Here is a 20,290-nt window from a genome sequence, read left to right as displayed (position 1 = left end):
GTGCAACAATTCTAACTCGAGACATTCAAGGATAGACTTTTGGTTAGTCTCAGAGAGCTTTGACAGCAATAGCATAGATGTAGGTGCTTGGCCTTCTCCAGCAACAGATCATAAAGCCATATATATTAAAATAAATCTAACTTCTCTACCTAATTCTTCTGTTGTTAAATTTACATACTGGAAACTCAACAGCTCATTATTACAAAAAGACGATGTGAAAAAGGATCTTAAAGAACTGATCTCAAACTTTTGGTCTATAGCTCAAGAAGATTTAAAATATGGTAATAACTGGGAATTATTAAAATTTGAAATTGGCAAATATTTAAGAAAGATTGGCAGCCTTAATGCAAAATCCAAAAGATTGGAGGAAGAAAATATAATTTCTCAAATCACACAGTTATCTAATAAACGAATTGACACTTTAACTGAAGAGGATAAAATGAACCTTGCTAAATTACAAGATAAATTAGATCGTTTATACACAGACAAAGCAAAAGGCGCTTTTATCAGATCAAGATCTAAATGGCTTGAAGAAGGTGAGCGTAACTCCCATTACTTCTTCAGTTTAGAAAAGAAACACTCAAGTATAAATAATATTAGCAAATTAATGATAAATGGAGTTATAACAGAGGATTACAGATTAATCTCTAAATATTGTAGTCATTTCTATAAGGAACTTTATAGTTCTACATTTTCTCAGGAAGATGCAAATCATCTCTTAGGATCGCTGAATGTTAAATCTATCAGCCAAGAAGAATCTATATTATGTGATCAACCCATCTCATTAGAAGAAGTCAAAGTTGCAATTGGGCTATTGAAAAATAATAAATCTCCAGGTACGGATGGTCTTACTGCTGAATTATATAAAACTTTCTCTGAAGAGTTGTCTCCCTTTCTTCTTGAGGTATTTGCAGAAAGCATAGGAAACCAACAGCTTCCCACTACGATGAATCAAGGTTTGACTACATTGATCCCGAAGCCTAATAAGGACCTATTAATGATTGATAATTGGAGACCGATTAGCTTGCTAAATAATGACTATAAAGTATTTGCTCTAATTATAGCTAACAGACTTAAGATGGTTCTTGACTCTGTTATTGATGAAACACAATCTGGCTTTATGCCCAAAAGACACATAACTAACAATATCAGATTGGTTTTAGATGTTCTGGATTATTCTGACCTCATAGATTGCAATGGTTTCATATTATTTTTAGACTTCTACAAGGCCTTCGATACGGTGGAGCATGAATTTATATTTCAAGCTCTGGATAAGTATGGTTTTGGCTCTTACTTCTCTACAGCGATTAAAACATTATACCATAACAGTAACAGCAGTATTAAATTAACAAACGGTACTTCACCCAGATTTAACATACAAAGAGGGATAAGACAAGGCTGTCCCATTTCTCCATACCTGTTTTTGTTAATTGCCCAACTATTGTCTAACCATATGAAATCAAGCAATGTAAAAGGTATATCGCTAATTGGCAAAGATTTACTCATAACACAGTTAGCGGATGACACTACATTATTCCTAAAAGATGAACATCAAATCTCTATTGCTATTGACTCAATCTCTATATTTTCCAAAGCTTCTGGATTATACTTGAATATTCCTAAATGTGAACTTATGGCGATAAAAGACTGCTCGAAAACAGCTTTGTGTAACATTCCACTTAAACAAGAAGTTCGTTATTTAGGTGTCATAATAACCAAGAACCAGGAAAGTAGAATAACTCAAAATTTTTATCCTATTCTAGAGAAACTCAAACACAGATTTAATCAGTGGCTCTTAAGAGATTTGTCGTTAAAAGGCAGAGTATTAATAACTAAAGCAGAAGGCATCTCTCGTCTTACATACGCTGCATTGGCATTGCACTTTGATAAAAAGCTTATAAAAGAGGTTGATAAGTTAATTTTCAACTTTATCTGGAAAAATAGGACACACTACATTAAAAAAACAGTTCTTATGAACTCCTATGTCAACGGAGGACTTAATGTGTTAGATTTTAACACTTTAAATAACACATTCAAAATAAATTGGTTGAAGAATCTAATTACTAATCCTACTTCCATTTGGAATGCTATACCTGTGTTCATGTTTTCTAAGTTAGGTGGCACTGAATTTTTCCTTACTTGTAATTTTGATATTGATAAAATCCCGTTAAAGATCTCTGCTTTTCATCGTCAAGCTTTTTTAGCTTGGACCCTTATTTACAAGCATAACTTTAGTCCACACAGTTATTATATCTGGAATAATAAGGATGTTTTATTTAAAAGAAAATCTCTCTTCTTAGATAGTTGGTTTAGGAATGACATTGTTTTAGTCAACCAATTATTTGACTCAAATGGTATGCTTTTCTCCTATGAAGAATTTTGTTTACACTTCAATTTAGCTATAAATCGTCATGATTATACCAAAGTATTTGGCTCAATACCATCAGGGGTTTGTATGCTGTTTAAGAATCAACCTAATATCACTTCATTCCACAGGCCGTTGACATCTCCCATACAAACTTTTGTTGGCAAGATTTGCTTTTCTAAGCAATCTAAAAACAACAATAAATCGATTAGAGCTTTATTTCAGAGTACCATAACCACGCTACCATATGTTATTTTTTTCTGGAACCGGCTGTCAGATGGTATTATGTGGAACGAAGTTTGGAAACTCCCTAATCAGTTTTTAATTACCAACAAAATTAAAGATATTTCTTATAAATTAATACACAGAATTTATCCTTCTAAAGATTATCTTCAAAGCAAATTCAAATTAGACATTGATACAAGCTGTAGCTTTTGTAAAACTTCCAAGGAATCTACTACACATCTTTTTTGGTTTTGTAACCTTGTACAAGATTTTTGGCAGAGCTTATGTGTTTTTATTTCAGAAAATATATTTAAAGGATTTGTACTGTTTTGGAAATATGTTTTGTTTGGTCTGCACAAAAATCAAAAACAATTCAATTTTGATAACAGATATATGATTAACTTGTTACTTTTAATGGCTAAATTTCATATTCACAAGTCCAAATATTTAGGAAGACATCCCTCTTTCTATGTATTCTCCTTTGAACTTGTACAGTATCTTAACTCTATTAAGAACTCCACTAACCCAAAAGCTATAAAAACTATTGGTGTTTGTGAAAAAATCAAGATCTTTCAATCACTTTATTCTTTGGCTTGATTAGTTACTTTCCCCCTAGCATGTTTCTATTGTTGTTTTTGAATGCTGTTCTTGTATTTGTTTATCTATGCATACAATTCTTCTGTAAGTACATCACCATTATTGTAATACTGCTTAATTCCATTTTGTATTGTACTGATGTTTAAATAAAGATTTTGAAAAAAAAAAAAAAAGCGAAAAAAAAAAAGCGAAAAAAAAAAGAAAAAAAAAGAAATGTAGTTTGTTTCAAGTTTGTTATATGACGGGTCACATTTATTCATCCGCTTCTTCCTGGTCCGCTCATGTCAAAGTCCGCCATCTAGTGGTTAAATGGAGGAAGTGCGGAGTAATAATGGCTAGAGCTCCGTGTCTGTGATAGTTCTGCATCTGCTGAGGCTCTCAAAACAATTTATGTATGTGAATTTTTGCGTGTATTCTTATAATTGTTACCTTTTTCTTTTACCCCTGGCTTTGTGTGTTCATGTTCTGTTGTTTTGTATACTTCATCTGTTCGTATGTTGTATACTCATTGTTTGTTAAATAAAGTTTATTTAAAAAAAAAAAAAAAAAAAAAAAAAAGTTCTGCATCTGCTGCTCTTGAGATGGGATGTCACTACCCGATCCGTACCGGAAACCCGATCGGTACCCCGCATGCGCGAAAGGTTTCTACTTCCGGTCGTAGCGTTTTACGATAGTTATGGGTCAGAGTATCTGTTAAAATGTTAAGAATAACAAGTATATCTTAAAATGTTTGCAATAATGAAGCATTTCAGTACAATGTAGACAAAAACGAAAAATAAAAAGAAAGTTACGGATCAGGACTCTCCGATCCTTACTGCGCATGTGTAAAGTCTGACCGTACAAATCGGGTCTACCCGATCCGTACCGCGCATGTGCAGATGTTTTCTTCTTCTTCTGTTCTTTTAATGGCAGTTTACTCCCCAGTGTACGAGGATACCGCCACCTGCTGACCGAGCGAATAAACCCTATTATAAACTGAATTATCGTCATTACAAACGTGTGTTAAATCTGATTTAGCGATAGTCGAGTGTGTTTATGCTTGTCTGTGAGGAGAGGATTGCTGGAATAGTGATGATGATGTGCGCTATCACTGTCAATTGTCAGTAAACACTTAATCCGGCTGATGAATCTACACGTGAGATATTACAAAGTCTGCATTATTAACTCTGTAATTAGGCGCCATTCTTCTTATTTTTCGGCGCTGTTGCTCAATCGGGGGACGCTCTCTGTTGAGGAGAAAAGCATGAATTTGTTTGTATACGGATTATCCATTGTTTAAATGTCCCGGGCAGTCGAAAATGAGGCAGAGCTGTTGAGAAATGCTAGGAGCTAACTGGGCGCTAACCGTACCATTCAAATATATTGAATGTCGCAATGTTGGCAAAGAGAGGAAGTGACGTAAGATTTACGCATGCGGGGTACCGATCGGGTTTCCGGTACGGATCGGGTAGTGACATGGGATAAAGTGTAAGTTTGGGCAGATGATGGATTGTTTCTACATATTAGTGCTCTGTCCTTCTTGTGGGTCTGTGAAGTTTGTTACATTACTACTGTAAGCTAACTGTTAGTGCTTTGTTTTGCCTGTTAGCATAAAACATGTCAGCATGTAGTATTTGTATTTACGTCACTTGACAGGCTTTGTCCATTTATTGTTAATGTTATGATCTTGCATTGGTCATGTGACATTTGTGCATCTACACTGAGATTAAATGTACCTGCTCTGTTTTGTTGTTACAGTTTTACAGACTGAAAGTGGTACAAATGGTACATCAGTAAAAGCTCTGAAGAACGCCACAGTCTCCACATGGAGCGCTTACTGAAGCCATTTATGTTTAACTGCACAGGCTAAATAGAAGCATTGAGTCTGTGCAGAAGATAACATGTAAACACAGGGAGGATATTATTGAGCACATTATAGGAGATAACAGCTACATATATGAACAGGAAGAAAATAATCATTTCTTACCTTCAGCATTTCCACAGATGACAGTACTGAGCACTAAAATAATGAATAAAACCTCATCAGACATTATACAACTGACAAGATCAAAAACAATATAAAGTAAGACTTTCTAAAGATACATCCAGATGAACAGCAATCACCAAATTTCTGTGCTTCTGTTTGTCAAACAGGCTCAAACATAATAACTCAAACTGTTGTAACACAGTGTGTAACTATAAGTGATGCAAAAAGCAGCAGTGTATCAAACATTTAAACACTTAAAGAATCACAAGTCTGCTTTGTTCCAGCTCTCAGGTAAACAGGTTAAAGCAGTGACTCACTGTAATTCTCATAGCTCAGAAACATTTTCATTAATCGCTGCCGTTCAAACAATGTCAGACATGTACTTACAGAAAAAGCCCATCATGCAGAGCAAAGAGTGCCCCATCGTCACATCCAGCCTGCTGCACTCTGATCCTCAGATAATCAAACAGTTTTACTTTGCAGATAAAGAGAAGTTGTGTTTAATATAGATACAACAAGAGTTTTTCTACAGGCTCTTATTCTGATTGGTCTCTCTGTGCTTCCTGCCGTTACACACAAAACTCAAACAGCTCCTGTAGCTTTGACCGCAGCAGTTGGTTGACATGTTTATATTTCCTGTCCACTGCAAACATAGAAGCTTGTTTCTTTTGTTGTGTTGTTTCCTTTTTCTATAATATACAAAGTTGTTGTGTTGCTTCATGTAAGTATGTTTTGCCCTTTTGGGGTATTTTTTGGGTGCAATATCCACTAATATTTGTCTCCTGGCAGGTTTCTGCAGACTGGGAGTCACTGAGAGTGAATATACCAAAACAGCTTTTCTACTTCGGTGCCTGTATTTTCACTAAAGCCTTTAAACAAAAAAAAAAAAAAAAAAAACAAAAAAAAAAAAAAAAAAAAAATATATATATATATATATATATATATATATATATATATATATATATATATATCCTTTTGATTGTTTAACTGCTGAATTAGAATTATATTCTTACTTTAGGCTGCATTAAAATGTTTTTATTTTATTCGACTCTTAGCTGAAACATCCTCATGCAGTAATATAGTGAAAAGGCTCCTTTGACCTCAGACCTGTGAAAGTTTCCACCTTGTGGTTAAATTCTGGTTTTAAGTTTGGTGGAGACCCAAACACAGGAAATGACTCAGTGTGTGGCTGAAGTGAGACTAAAGACCTTTATGTTTCACCAACTAAAGAACAATTAAATTCATAGATAAATTCAAAGTTATATTTATTATCTGTTATCATTTCAAAGTAAAGCAGGAACTCATTTATTCTGCAGACTGTTCTTTGTCTTGCTTTGACATGTATGTGCAGATGCACACTGACCTCAGCCTCTGACTACATGTAAACACAATAAAATAAAACAAACCGATGATGTGAAACAATGATTGAAACACTGTAATAATGATGTTTGTGTTGAACACCACATGTTACCAACCAAGATCATGTGATTGTGTCCAGAGTCAGTTCAAAAAGCAGACCCACATGCTAAATGGTTCTTATACAGCACTTTTTTTACTCTTCTGAGCGCTTCACACAACTCGTGCATTCACCCATTCACACTAGCACATTTTTCTTAGTGCTTTCTGACAAACATTCACACACACATCCATACTCCGATGGATGCCTCGGAGAGCAATTTGGGGTTAGTATCTTGCCCAAGAATATGTGAGAATTAGACTAGGGGAAGCCAGGAATTGAACCAGCAACCCTCTGATCAGTAGATGTTCAGCTCTACTGCCTGAGCTACAGCCACCCATGCAAAGCAGGACTCAGAGTACCAAACAAAGGTGACCTTTATTATGAAGGTTTCAGGCCTCGATGGTAACAAACGAAGAAAACTGAGTTACAGATAACCAGTGTTGGGACTAACGCGTTATTAAGTAACGCGTTACAGTAACTACATTTTTATTGTGGTAACGAGCACAGTAACTAGTTGTGTCCTTGGGCAAGACACTTCACCCGTTGCCTACTGGTGGTGGTCAGAGGGCCCGGTGGCGCCAGTGTCCGGCAGCCTCGCCTCTGTCATTGCACCCCAGGGTGGCTGTGGCTACAATGTAGCTTGCCATCACCTGTGTTTGAATGAGTGGATGACAGGTTGTGTAAAGCGCTTTGGGGTCCTTAGGGACTAGAAAAGCGCTATATAAATACAGGCCATTTATTATGCCAAAATCAGGAACGCGTTAGTCGTTACTGGGATTTAGATAGGCTCGTTACTCGTTACTTCGTGTGGTGGCTCTCGCAGAGCTTCCACAGATTCAGTAACATTAGCAAGTGGTGGAGGCAGCAGGTGGATGAGGGAAAGGGGAGGCAGGAGGAGGAGCAGAAACCCGAGGCAGCTGCTGGTCCGAGTGTCAGGTGAACTGAACTTCAGGTAAGAAGTTATGACCTGCAGTCTATCTGAGTCAGATATAAACCAAGTTTAGGTGGAGTTTATTTTCCTTATTCTGACTTTTTCCGTACTGCGTACTAGCTAGCATGACGGAGTTTCTATACAGCTTGGTGGGTGCTATGATGTTACTGATGTTGAATTTTATTTTGTTCATAAGGTTAATTATTAGAGTTGCCAACCGTCCCGTAAAAAACAGAATCGTCTCGTATTCAGAGAAGATATTACGCGTTTCGTATTGAGGTGAAAAGACACACAGCTTGTCCCGGACTGCAGTTTTTGTGTTGGATGTAAAAAGCGCACATGATGCTGTGACGTGGGCTGGAATCATGGCTGCGGTCAACGACGGTCCAGGCGTGGGATTTCTCTTGTGGAAATATGCACATTATTATTATTTTTTCTATTGGTAGGTGGCACAGTGCACTTGTTGCAAGTAAGGAAGCTAGAAGACTGTAAAAGTTATGGAAGCAACACATTAACAAGAGAATTCTGCGTAAACCAAAGTTACTTTCCCTAGTAACTAGTTACTTTGAAAGTAACGAGTAACTTGAAGTAACTGAGTTACTTTTGATAGAAGTTGTCATGGTCCTGGGTCGAGCGACCCAGTGTTTGAGTTTATGTATCTTTTGTATTTATTTGTGCCTTAGCTTAGTTCACCTAGTTAATTTCTAGATTACTGTGTAGTCCTGTTTCTTAGTTATGTCATCTCCCTTGTACTAAGTCTCCCTGGTTCATGCGTCATGTCTGTGTGGTTATGTTCGGTTCCTTGTCTAGTCTGTCATGTGTGTTAGGCCTGTTAAGTTGTGTTGTCGTGTCTAAGTCTGCATGTTTCCTGTTTTATTTTGAAAAGGGTCTTGTATTCTGTGTTCATGTGGTTAGTTTTACTCTTGCCTGTGCATCATTATGTTTATCCTAGTCAGCTGTTTCCTCATGTGTCTCCACTTCCCCTGATCACCTCATGTGTGTATTTAAGTCCTTTGTTTTCTGAATGTCATCGTCGGGTTGTCTGTTATCCCCACCATAGTCTTAGAACTTCATAGTATTTGTTTCTTAGTGGGTTTTTTTTTTTTTTTGTTTGCTTAGGTTTCCTTGTTTAACCCCTGCAATCATCCAAATAAAGGATCACTTTCTGTTTAAACCTGCAACACCTCGTCCACATCTGCTTTTGGGTCCTGTTTCAAAAAACACACCGGCGCACCCCGCCGTGACAGAAGTAAGTAGTAATGTAACTAAGTTACTAATTTAAAGTAACTTACCCAACACTGCAGATAACTGATCACAGGAACACAGAGACTTACCTGTGGGTCATCACAAAATCTCTGTTGAGATCACAAAAGTGTCAACTTACACTTTCCAGTCAACATAAATAAATAAGTGAGACTTAAACACTGTGTGATTCCACAAATGTTAATCTGTCCAAATGATTCAGTGATGTGTAGACTAATAGATCAGAAGATACTGTGGTGTATTACCTACAACATGACTGTAGACGGATCTTATCATAATTATTCCAGAAAGACTTTTACCTTTATTTTTACTCATGTTGCCATAGTAACTTTAACCTCCGAAGACCTGAACTCTTTCATAGCATTTTTATTTCTCTTTGCTATTTGGGCTGATTGGGACCTGATGAATGTAAAAACAAAGAATTACTTTGTACTTGATTTTGCTGTACAAGGGCCTGATATCCACATATGGGGACATTCGATTGAAAATTTGATAGAGCAGTGGCAGAATAATGTGCTCGTGAGTGGATATCAGGTCCTGTGGAGTACTGTGGTCTAGACAAGACAAAATGTGATGTCCACATATGTGGACGCCACAGGTTAAATCTTGAAAGCATGCTGAGAAAATGCACAAAGCACTGCAACAAACCATTATTGAACTGTTCACTTATAACTGGACCAAGCTTCCAGTTCCTCTTTACACTTACTGAGGTTTGATAACAAGAATAAGACGACACCACATTCACACCAGAGTTTTTGAAGTGTTTTAGAGCAGTGGGTTGATGTGGATGGTGGTTTGTCCTTGTATATTATGTGCATGTGATCACAGCTCTGGGCCCTGTCCTCAGCCCTCCGTCTTCCTTCTGCTCTCTTTCAGGTGCTGTTTGTTTTCTGTGTCATTTCCTCTTTTTTCTTTTTTTAAATCTCTTTCCTTTTTCTAATTTCTTCTTCCTAATCTGGACCTCCCCACCTGTCAGCTCTGGCACTGTTACAGTAAAGATGTGTAACCTTTTTTAATTTTACTTTAATACCTGCAAATAGTTAATGTAGCAGTTAAAGCACAGTTTCTATAGTAAATGTTCTTCCTCATTTTAACTCTGCAGGCTGATGAAGGAAACAACAAAAGATCATTGAGGTTTGTTTCAGTGCAGAGATGGTGCACATAAGACTGCAGCTCCGTGTGAACTTGCAGTTATACAAATAACAATGTTTACACAATATTTTCCATCATTCACGTCTTTTTGAGAAGTGATCCTTCCTGTCACAGTCTGATCTACAGGTCAGAGTCTAAACACTTTCTGCATATGTTCATGGTCTCAATCATTAAACCTTTACATCTTACTGACATGTTAATATTCTAAAGTATTTTCCTCATCGGGGTATGAAGAGGACAATAAAGTGCAGTGTGCTTTAGGACCTTATGTTTGCTGGATACTGATGGCTTAAAATAAGACACTGCTACACACAAAACTGTTGTCTCAAACCACAGGCTGCATTTCCTCTTTTGTATGTGGCCGAGACGAAAATGAGGCCGTTCAGTAGATTAAAAATAAACCTGTGGCAGAACAGACAGTAACCACCAACAACCCTTCACACACATATCGGCACTGTAGCTATTCTGTATTGTCATTTTTGCGGTTTGATCTTAATGCCTTTAAATTTAATACACAAACAGATGTCATGGTCCTCCAGTCCTCTCTGACTTCCTGTCAGTGCTGTTGTTGTTCCTCTCTCTCTCTCTCTCTCCTGCTGTCCTCTCCACCTGGGTGGTGCACCATTCCAGGTTCCTGCCTTTGGCCAAAGCAACTGCTGCTCATCATCCTCATCCGATGCTTAAGGTGGTGGCTGAGCTGTAGGCTTTGCTGGATTGTTGTACTTAGTTTAGTTACTGTAACCAAGACACAGAATAACTCCAGCTTTGTGTCGTTTTCATTGTAGCTGAAGTCCGGGACAAACTGTTCCTTTTCACCTCAACACGAAACGTGTAATATTTTCTCTGAATACGAGATGATTCAGTTTTTAGGGGACGGTTGGCAACTCTACTAATTAACCTTATGAACAAAATAAAGTCCAACATCAGTAACTTCATAGCACCCACCCAGCTGTAGAAACTCCATCGTGCTAGCTAGTACGCAGTACGAAAAGGTCAGCATAACGAAAATAAACTGCACCTAAACTTGGTTCATATCTGACCCAGATAGACTGCAGGTCATAACTTCTTACCCGAAGTTCAGTTCACACTTGGACCGGCGGCCGCCACGGGTCTCTGCTCCTCCTGCCTCACCTTAGTTAGTTTGTTGTCTTGTGTAGTTAGTGTGTAGTGTAGTTGTTGTTTTGTTTTGTGTGTCAGTTCTACTAGTGAACGTCACAGTTGCTGTCTTAAAGCCACCAAAGGCAGACTGCAGTGTAAAGGCTGAGTGACACACCTGCTGTCAGACCTGCAGGATTTATCCCTGTGCTGTTCTCATCTGTGTTATAGTGACAGAAACTATTTTTTGGAGTTGCATAAATAATTTGTTCTCTTCTTATTTGATGCAGAACACCTGATTGTTCTGTAAACAGTTTTAAATGGTTATATAAAAAACGTCTGAGCCTTGGCTGCATTTTTAGGTAAATAGTACCATATAACTTTGTTGTTTGCAAAACTTGTGCATATTTTTTAAAAATGTACAATTTGTATTTGCATTTCAAGTTATGAAAATGATTCATTAAACATGCTTTTGGTTTTTACAGTCAAAAATATCACTTTGTCTGAATTTAGATAAATTGTGCTGATACATTATATCAAAATGGGTAAATAACAGATTGGCAAGATAAACAGTTTTTAAAGGTGAAATATAGAGGCCGAATCAAAAGTAGTCAAAAACGGCCAGTTATACCCTGGACCCCAGAGGGTTAAAGGCTAAAAGCAAAGTTGTCACCGAGTACTGTTTATATTTGTGTGTATTGCTGCAGCTTTTTTAAGTATTAACTTGGTGCCTTTGGGTGAAATAATGGTAATATGACTGATCCATATGCTCACAAAGAATAGCCACTTGTTTCTGTGCTACCAAAAGTTCCCCGGCTTTCATTCAAAATGTGTTTATCGTCAGCACCGACACATTAAACTACTTAAACATTATAAATGTGTTCAAGCTCACACTGAGGCCTGTGGGGCACAATCAGCCACTGAGACAGTTCACACATTTATATGTATTTGTATATGGATATTTCATACCTTAAGGGTGCCTGTTTATTTAAGGGAGATGAACAAAGTACATTGGAATTGCACATAATAATATCATAGATGATAAATTAAATGCTTGTGCATTCTTAAAGTCTCATATGTTGAATTGAACTATGTGATCTGTTCAAAGCCTCCCAGTCAGTGCTGTTCTCCATGCCTGTCTGACTGTGCATGATGTTATCAGCACAAACACTTTAAAGGTGATCATTTAGGACTTCAGCAATAATACAGACAGCAATGTAGTTAGCAACAAAACAGTTAGTTTTAATGGGAATTAACTTAAAAAACAAACAAACATCAGTCTCCTATTTTCTATCACACAGGAAAGAAGCATCAATATCTGATAAGGCGTATTTATTTATTTATTTTTTTTTTATTTTTTTTTTTTTGGGGGGGGGGGGGGGGGGTTCAACAGGAGAAGAATATCTCTAACAAGTTTTGTTCACATCTTAATTTTTAAGTGAAATGTGCATTTTGAGTTTATACACCATGTATATAAGGCGACCGTCCTTTTGCAGTATTTTTGTGTGCTGCGTTTTTCTGTCTTAACAAAAGGGGAACAAATGTGTTTAAGTTCACCCAGGATGATTTGTTTTAATTTTCACATGGTCTTACTGAGGTAATGCGAAAAGACTATGTGCACCTTAGCATATGCTACTTCCGGTGGCACCCAAAATGCACACAGATGGAAGCAAAAGGTGAACTTAAATACAGCTTTAATGCTGGACGACAAAACAGAAAACTGGCTGAAGTAAAATACAAAATAAACTTACGAGGTTGGACAGTCTTCGTTGCGTTGCTGTAACGTTATCGACCTACAAATCCAGCCTGCAAAGGATGCAGCCCCTGAATTTGGACACAGCTACGATCCTGGAGACGGCTTCTTCTTGTTTTTGGTTTGAACACTAGCTGACCTGATCGTGACTAGTCAACGAATCGTGGCAACCCCAGTTGTTATTATTGGATGACTCTACACAGGTTTAGCTGAGAGGTCGGTGACAGAAAGTGATTATAGGGTTGTAGCTTACACCGTCCCGATCATTGTGTTCTTATTTCTTAGAGCAAAAGAAGTGTCAGTCTGGACAAATGAACAGAAAAACTAAACAGAGGCAGATTCTGTTGGCATTGATATTTTTTATATTGTCATTTGTGCTAAAATATATAGATATAGAATCATCGCCTTTATGTGTCCTAATATGGCTATAATTATGAAGAAGAAGCCAGACAGTCAGAGGATTTATTTTCAACCTTCTACTATTTCCTTTATCTGTGTCTGTGCTGACAAAATGTGCTTTCTTTATTTAGAGTGCAGCTTAGTCCAGAGATGAGCTATGTTATACATTAGGAAAGCACCATGTTCTGTTTCTTCTAAAGTGCAAGACTTCACACCTTTAAATGTTTGTTTGAGACATGACCTATTACAAGTTCCTGTTTTTATAGTTTAGCAAGGTGCTTGTTTCTGCTTTTCTGCATACCTCATACACACGGTTTAAGGTCATTGAAAGGTCGCATGTCTATGTATGGTATAGCTGGAAACACACACACACACACACACACACACACACACACACACACACACACACACACACACACACACACACACACACACACACACATGCAGTCTGAGCAGAAGAAAAGCTGCTCTGGAAACATGAGCAACAGTTTGACAGGTGACCAGAAAGATGGTGAAGCTCAGCAAACACGAAGCAATTTGATACCAGAACAAAAGAGAAATGTCTCCCAAGAACAGCAACGACTTCACAGTTTAAAGAAGAGCGATGATTCATAACCATCAAAGAGCAACTCAGAGGATAAACAGAAGAAAAGTGATTTGATTGAGAGGAGAGTGATTCTCAGAGACGGTCACTGAACAGGAGACGTGACGACTTTCAGGACGCCTCACTGACATTCATTGATGCAGATGATGATTTGACTGTGACTAACCCGAAGATAACAGTTATATTTGTTACCATTTATGATATTTTGACTCTAAATGATGTATTTTTTATTATCGTAAAGCATTTCTAAAACGAGTAACACTGAGATTTTATCCACTTCTGTCTGTAGTTTTGTGTCATGGTCACAAGTCTGTGAAAACAAAGTGAGTGTAATCTCTAAGAGTTCAAACTTAAGTGCAAATTAAAATATTTTGATGAAAATAAAACCATCAGAAATGTTTACATGAACCAAATCACAAAAATTGGAAGATGGAGGATGGAAAACATGGAAAACAATCAGGTACTGAGCAGAATTAATATGTGGAAATGTCACATCAGGTGTTCAGCATTAAAGGGGACATGAAACACTACATGTATAAATGCTGATGTACATCATGGAGCCCAGCTCTCAAAAACTGACACAGATGTAACTCTGACTGTGAGGCTTAATTTAAGAAATAAGTGCTTAGAGTTATAAAAAGATGTTCAGCGCCATCTTCTGTCAGTACAGAGCATCACATCACCAGGTCAGTTGGTTCGTTTCAGTCAAAAGACTCACATCAGTTTATGTTAAGTAACTAATAGCAGAACCAATAACTCAGTGAAAATAAGGACACTTAAACTAAACATCAGTTTAATGGGGTCACTGTTGTGCTGCTGTCAGCTGCAACAATGAGTTTTATGTTAAAACGGAGGACATACTGTCTGCTTTCACCGTCTGTCTATTTAGCAGTAAGAGGTTCTGCGTTGTTTGGTTAGCTGCACTGACACAGGAAAATCCAGCTGTTAGCTGTAATGTTCAGGTCTGTGAAGCACTTTATGAACGAGGACTTCATGAAGGAGAGTCTGTTTGACATGTTTTGTGAACTTTAAGTTCTTATTTCTTGAATCCAGTTTCACAGACAGTTACATCTGAGTCAGTGTTTGAGAGCAGGGCTCTAAGATGTAAATTATCGTTCATACATGTGGTGTTTTTTAACGTCCACTATAAAGGACAAATGTAATTTCATGCATTTGAACCTGTTTTACATACAAGAACATGTTTGAGTAAATATTTAACTATTTTTCATGTAGAACCACTTAACAGTGTCCCAGCTGTAGATCTTCTGTCGTGAGCTGAGAGAAGAAGTGTGTTAGATTTGTATTGTTGATTGTCATTTATGCTTAGAAATATTTACTTATATATGCTTAGAGTTTTGTAATTAGTTGTAGATTGGTAGAGGTTTTGATCCTTGATAGTCTGCAAACTTTGTGTGTATTAGACAGCACTTTGGGAGCATGAGAGGTCATACCGTGTCTTATTGTTTTATGGTAGGATTAACGTAGCTACGTCTGTTCTAGTCTAAGTGCTCTTTGTTTAGATGAACTGCAGGACTTCCTCACCGTGTTATCTAGGATGAACCATCTAGGGTGAGGGGGAGGCTACCCTCTTCCTGACCAAGGATGTTTGACCCTTTGATCAGCAGTCCACACACACACACACACACACACACACACACACACACACACACACACACACACAGGCAAGGTACTCTTTGTTTGTATGTAGACGTCGTATGTTAATGAACCTATGCATATTCATGTAACCTCAATAAAAGGGCAGTGTTACAGGAGGACGGACGAGACCAACTGGAGTCAAGCGGTTGTCCGGTTCTCTCCCGTGCACGAGTAACATGAAGAACTTTGCCTATTTGTGTCTTGCGTAGCAGTGTAATTATATTGTCTTAACGTTCCAGCGAATAGGTTTATGCTACAAACCTAACATTAATTGGTCCTTCGATGCCGGAGCCCTGGAATCGCATTCACCGAGGGGAGGAGAGGCACGCTGAAAGTCTGACGTCAGCCAGGAAGTTCCTGTGGATTCGCTGTATGTCTTTTCTCCTCGATGAATGGCGATTGGCGGGATTCGAGGCTGATATTACACGCTAAGCAACACCGAGTAAGTTTAGAGTCCAACTCTATAACTGTACGTCTTCGCCGCTCAGTGGGGCGTTGTCCGTGGCCGCTCAGTGGGGCTAAAATTCGCCGTCTAAGTGGGGCGATGTACAAGGCCGCTCAGTGGGGTTTTTTGTACAGAAGCATTAAGTCGCAGAGTTGCGCAGTTCGAACTTTTTTTGGTTCGCCGTCTTAGTGGGGCGAAATACAGACCGCTGTGTGGGGTACTGTAGTGAGTTCTCCACCGCTCAGTGGGGTGTTGAGAAGTTCCGCGGGGTCCAGATTGTGCTGGACAGTAGGCCTATTTTGTGTTGTTGTCATTGTCGTCGTCGTCGTTGTTGTTGTTGTTGTGTGTGAGTGTGTGCGGAGCAGAACATGTGGTCTGTGACACCGACTGTTGTTGTTATCATGGGTTTCTAAGCAACCAAGAGTGAGTCGGAGGGAGACAGACGTTTGTGCTGGACTTTGCTCCTGGCAGCACAAAGTATTTATGTAAAAAAGAGAGAGAGCGACGGCTCCACAGCTGCGCGGGTTCACGCGAGCGCGGTCACGCGGACCTGAGCCGTGCGGTTAATCGCAGGCTTAAAAATGGAAGAGATTAAAATGTTAGAAGTTTTCAGAAAACACACCAGCCTTGGAGAGCTGTGGAGAAGGCCAGCCCACATCAGCAGCACTTAAGATATGCTCTGGTGAATGGCTTTCCCCCCACCCCTTGCTGACACAATGTTTATTCTTTAGCTTGCCCTGATCGACAACAGCCTGTGTGCCAGACCATAGATTTAATTTAGGTGGATAGTTGTTAAAAGTAATCTACATTAAGCTTGTGGTTGCTTAAATTCAGTACGATGACATGTGAGGTGAAGTGATATAGATAAATATTTAAACTAATGAAGTGCATAGAGGCACTTGACCTGTGTGGAAGACTGTCGTCTTATTATGAGCCATTGTTGAGATATAGAGCACATCTGTGAAAACAACTAATATGCTCAACCCTGTATGAAACATCTAAAAGTACATGATGGAGAAGCTGAGTTGAATATGAAAGTGTAAGACTTTGCCGCTGTGGGCAGAGCAACTACTGTGTGATGTTGCGTTGCAGTTTTTTTTTTTCTGAGCTGATGAGCAAGCTACACGTTATCAGATCAAGAGCTGTCTGGGAACTACTCAAAGAGGGGGAAACAGGGAGTGTGCAGCGTTTCCGTGAGCAGTTTTCCTGCATCTTGACTTGTGTGTAGAGTGTTCATAACATCAGCATCATGTTTTTGATTATTTGTTTTGTTGGGTTGAAAAATAGTTAAATAAACTGGTGATCATATTTATGGATCACCATGGCACATATCATCAGCCATGTGATTTATTTTTGCAGATGACAAAGTGAGTGTGAATGTGTCTGACATCACAGTGTTTTTGTGCACTGTGCAAAAGTGATTGCCTCTGATTGTGAGTGAGAGCGGTGATTTTGCAGGTCACCAGCTATTTAAAAAAAAAAAAAAGAAGAAGAGTGAAAAAGAGAGAGAATTTATATTGTAGATGAAAAATAATCATAGGAAAAAGGTTTTGTGTTGATCAGCCGAAAAACAACTACAATGTCATTTTCTGCTTTTAAGAAAGGATTGTTCACACAAACACAGACAGAGAGAGAGAGAGAGAGAGAGATGTGTGTTGATTAAGCAGTGATGATAATAATGAAATGTCTTAGTTTGTCACTTTCAGGTGAAAAGCAGACCTGAATCAATTTTCCACATGCAGCAGTCGGAAGAAAGTTATAGTTTAACATCATTGGAAACATGCAGGCCAAGTTTCTGGCTGACTTATTTACAGTGCCATGTGTTTCTCAACCTCACAAGCGAGCTCACTCCTCCCTGAAGATAAGGAATGCAGCTCCAAAGCAATAACATGATAAAGAGACAGCAGCAAGTCCTGAGCACAAAAAGTCCCAGCAAAGCAGCAGCAATGTGGATAAACAGCAGCAGAAGAAGAAAGCAAACCCATCTTCCTGTCTGATTGGTTGAATTTCACGGAGGGGCGAGCAAGATGGCAGCGTGAAGAGGAGTTTTTGTTTGAGTTCTCAGCACGAGACACTTATTTGACGTCTTTCTGGCCTTCGGGACTTTTTTGGAGATCAGCGCGCTAAACTTGCTGGATCTGAGGCCAGGGTCTGCGGCGGCAGCATGTTGAAATGCTCAAAAAGGACTGAGTGACTCGGGCAAGCCACATGCGGCTAGCGACATGAAAGAAATGGACCCTTCATGATGCGTTCAACGTGCCAGCGCTGTGGTGGGAAAGGCTCCATCATAAACACGCCCTGCGCCGAGGTTCAGGCCAAGAAGAAGAAGACGATGACTTCCAAGCCCAAGAAGGTCGGCCTCAGCGTGGGCGAGCTGATTGTGAAAGCCGTGGCCGCTTACAAGGAGCGCAACGGCCTGTCTGTGGCCGCTCTCAAGAAGGCTCTGGCTGCCGGAGGCTACGATGTGGACAAGAACAAGGCCCGTGTCAAGACCGCCATCAAGAGCCTGGTGGCGAAGGGCACTCTGGTGCAGACCAAGGGCACCAGGACCTCCGGATCCTTCAAGATGAACAAGGCTACTGAGAGCAAAGCCAAGAAGCCCGCCGCGGCCAAAGCCAAGAAACCGGCAGCAGCTGCTAAGAAGTCGCCCAAGAAGGCAGCAGCAGCACTTCAGCTACTAGACAGGACAAAGCTGAAGGAGAACTGCCGGCTGTTGGACTGTTGAAGTGGGAGAGGACAACAGAGTGAGAAGACTAGGTGAGAACACATAGGAATTATTTAATGTGGGAAATCAAAATTTGGGTTAGCAAACCTGGGGAAAAGAAAACTGACTGCTTAAGTTGGAAAATTGAGACGGAGTCTGAAACATTGCGAAAATAGAAACATATACAAAATCACACACACACAAGCAGAACATGCATTAACCCTACTAACAATTCCAAACACAAAATGACTCATGAAGACTCATAGCACATTAGTTAAGAAATGATTAAATAATAGCAGAGAAATGTGTAGGAAAGGCAGCTTTAAGAACATGCTCTGCTGGAGATGCAGCTCCACAGACATGCATTAGACCTGCCTAATAACACAAACCCATGCAATGAAAATTAGCTTGTTATCTTTCATCAGTGTTAAAATAGTGTCAATTTAGCAGACACTTGTTATTAAATACTGAATTTATCCAATGCAAAAAAAATTGACTCTCCAGGTTGCAGGACAACAGTTTAACTTTTGTGAGAAAAAAGATCCTGGTTTGACCAACCAGTGATCAGACAATAAATTTAGTTGTTAAAATGGTAAATTGGGAGAAGCTTCCTGCTTGATTGAGGCAGCACATGTAATTTACTGTATGAGGGAAATTGTCTTTTGTGATACTATTTTGAACATGCTTTTCTGTCGTCCTGTCAACTTGGTGGGTTAATAGCTGATATGCAAATTAGTTGATTGGTTTTAGATTAATGAAAGGTGACTGAATTCTAGTATGAGTGAATGAGATGTGTTGGAGTTGTTGTGTGTTGAGTAGAGACTCTAAAACACTGAGTTTCCTGCTTTGATGTGCGAGTGAATCCTGTATTTAGATACACAACTCTGAATACGTCAGAACAGACTGTTTTGTGAAGTGCATGACAGCATGTCACATGTTTTATGATGAAGGGAAAAGGAAAATTGAATAAAATAGATCTGTGGCCTAAATGAGTGAAGAGCACAGACCTGGTAATTAAACTCATAGCTAATAAGACATTAGGATTATGTTGTGTGTTGTGCAGCTGATGGTTGATTTGGAGTGAATCTAGCTGATGATTTTTCTTTTGTTGTGAAGTTGAGCCTGCCGATTAGTATGATGGTATGATAAACCATGCTAATGGTATGATTTACCCTCCTGAGATGAGGAGCTTGTGTCATGACTTAACAAGGCCTTTTTATTTTGATACTTTCACAGTGCACTGAAAGTTTTGTTTGATAATCTCTGTTCTTTAAGCAGATCTGCACGTCGGGAATTAAAAGCGCTACACGTCGTCGAGAAAATTGTGCCAAGTGAGTTCTCCACATTTAAATGGACTCTGGAGAAAGCCACTTATTTGGGACAATTATTAAATGACAGTCCCAGTCCAAAAGGATTCAGCGATGTAATCCAAACTAAAGTTCTTCTTTTTCTTTTTGAAATGACGTCATTTTGCTGAGAGTGGAAACTAAATGCGACGATAGGTTCCACTATCAGCAAAGAAAGAAAGAATGAATGCATGAATGAGTGAGTGAAAGGAAAACAAACTGACTGACTGGTAAAAGCTGACAAAAGCTGACAAGACTTTACTGATGTAACACGACTGTGTGAAGTTGACCCCCGCCTGGCAGGGGTGCAGATGAGTCTGTGTGTGCTTC

The 20,290-nt window shown here is 38.9% G+C and overlaps 2 pseudogenes; one reads left to right on the top strand and one right to left on the bottom strand.

Moving 5' to 3' along the window:
• Nucleotides 1–20,290, bottom strand: part of LOC146674917 (obscurin-like) — a 170,103-nt pseudogene that overhangs the window by 84,260 nt on the left and 65,553 nt on the right.
• Nucleotides 17,425–20,085, top strand: LOC146674919 (histone H1 pseudogene; annotated as a pseudogene).

This window comes from Rhamphochromis longiceps, linkage group LG3, assembly GCF_057381845.1.
Source record: "Rhamphochromis longiceps isolate RC_006_pf linkage group LG3, R_longiceps_female_GT1.1, whole genome shotgun sequence".
NCBI classification, from domain to species: domain Eukaryota; kingdom Metazoa; phylum Chordata; class Actinopteri; order Cichliformes; family Cichlidae; genus Rhamphochromis; species Rhamphochromis longiceps.
This window is presented reverse-complemented; position numbering and strand designations above follow the sequence as displayed.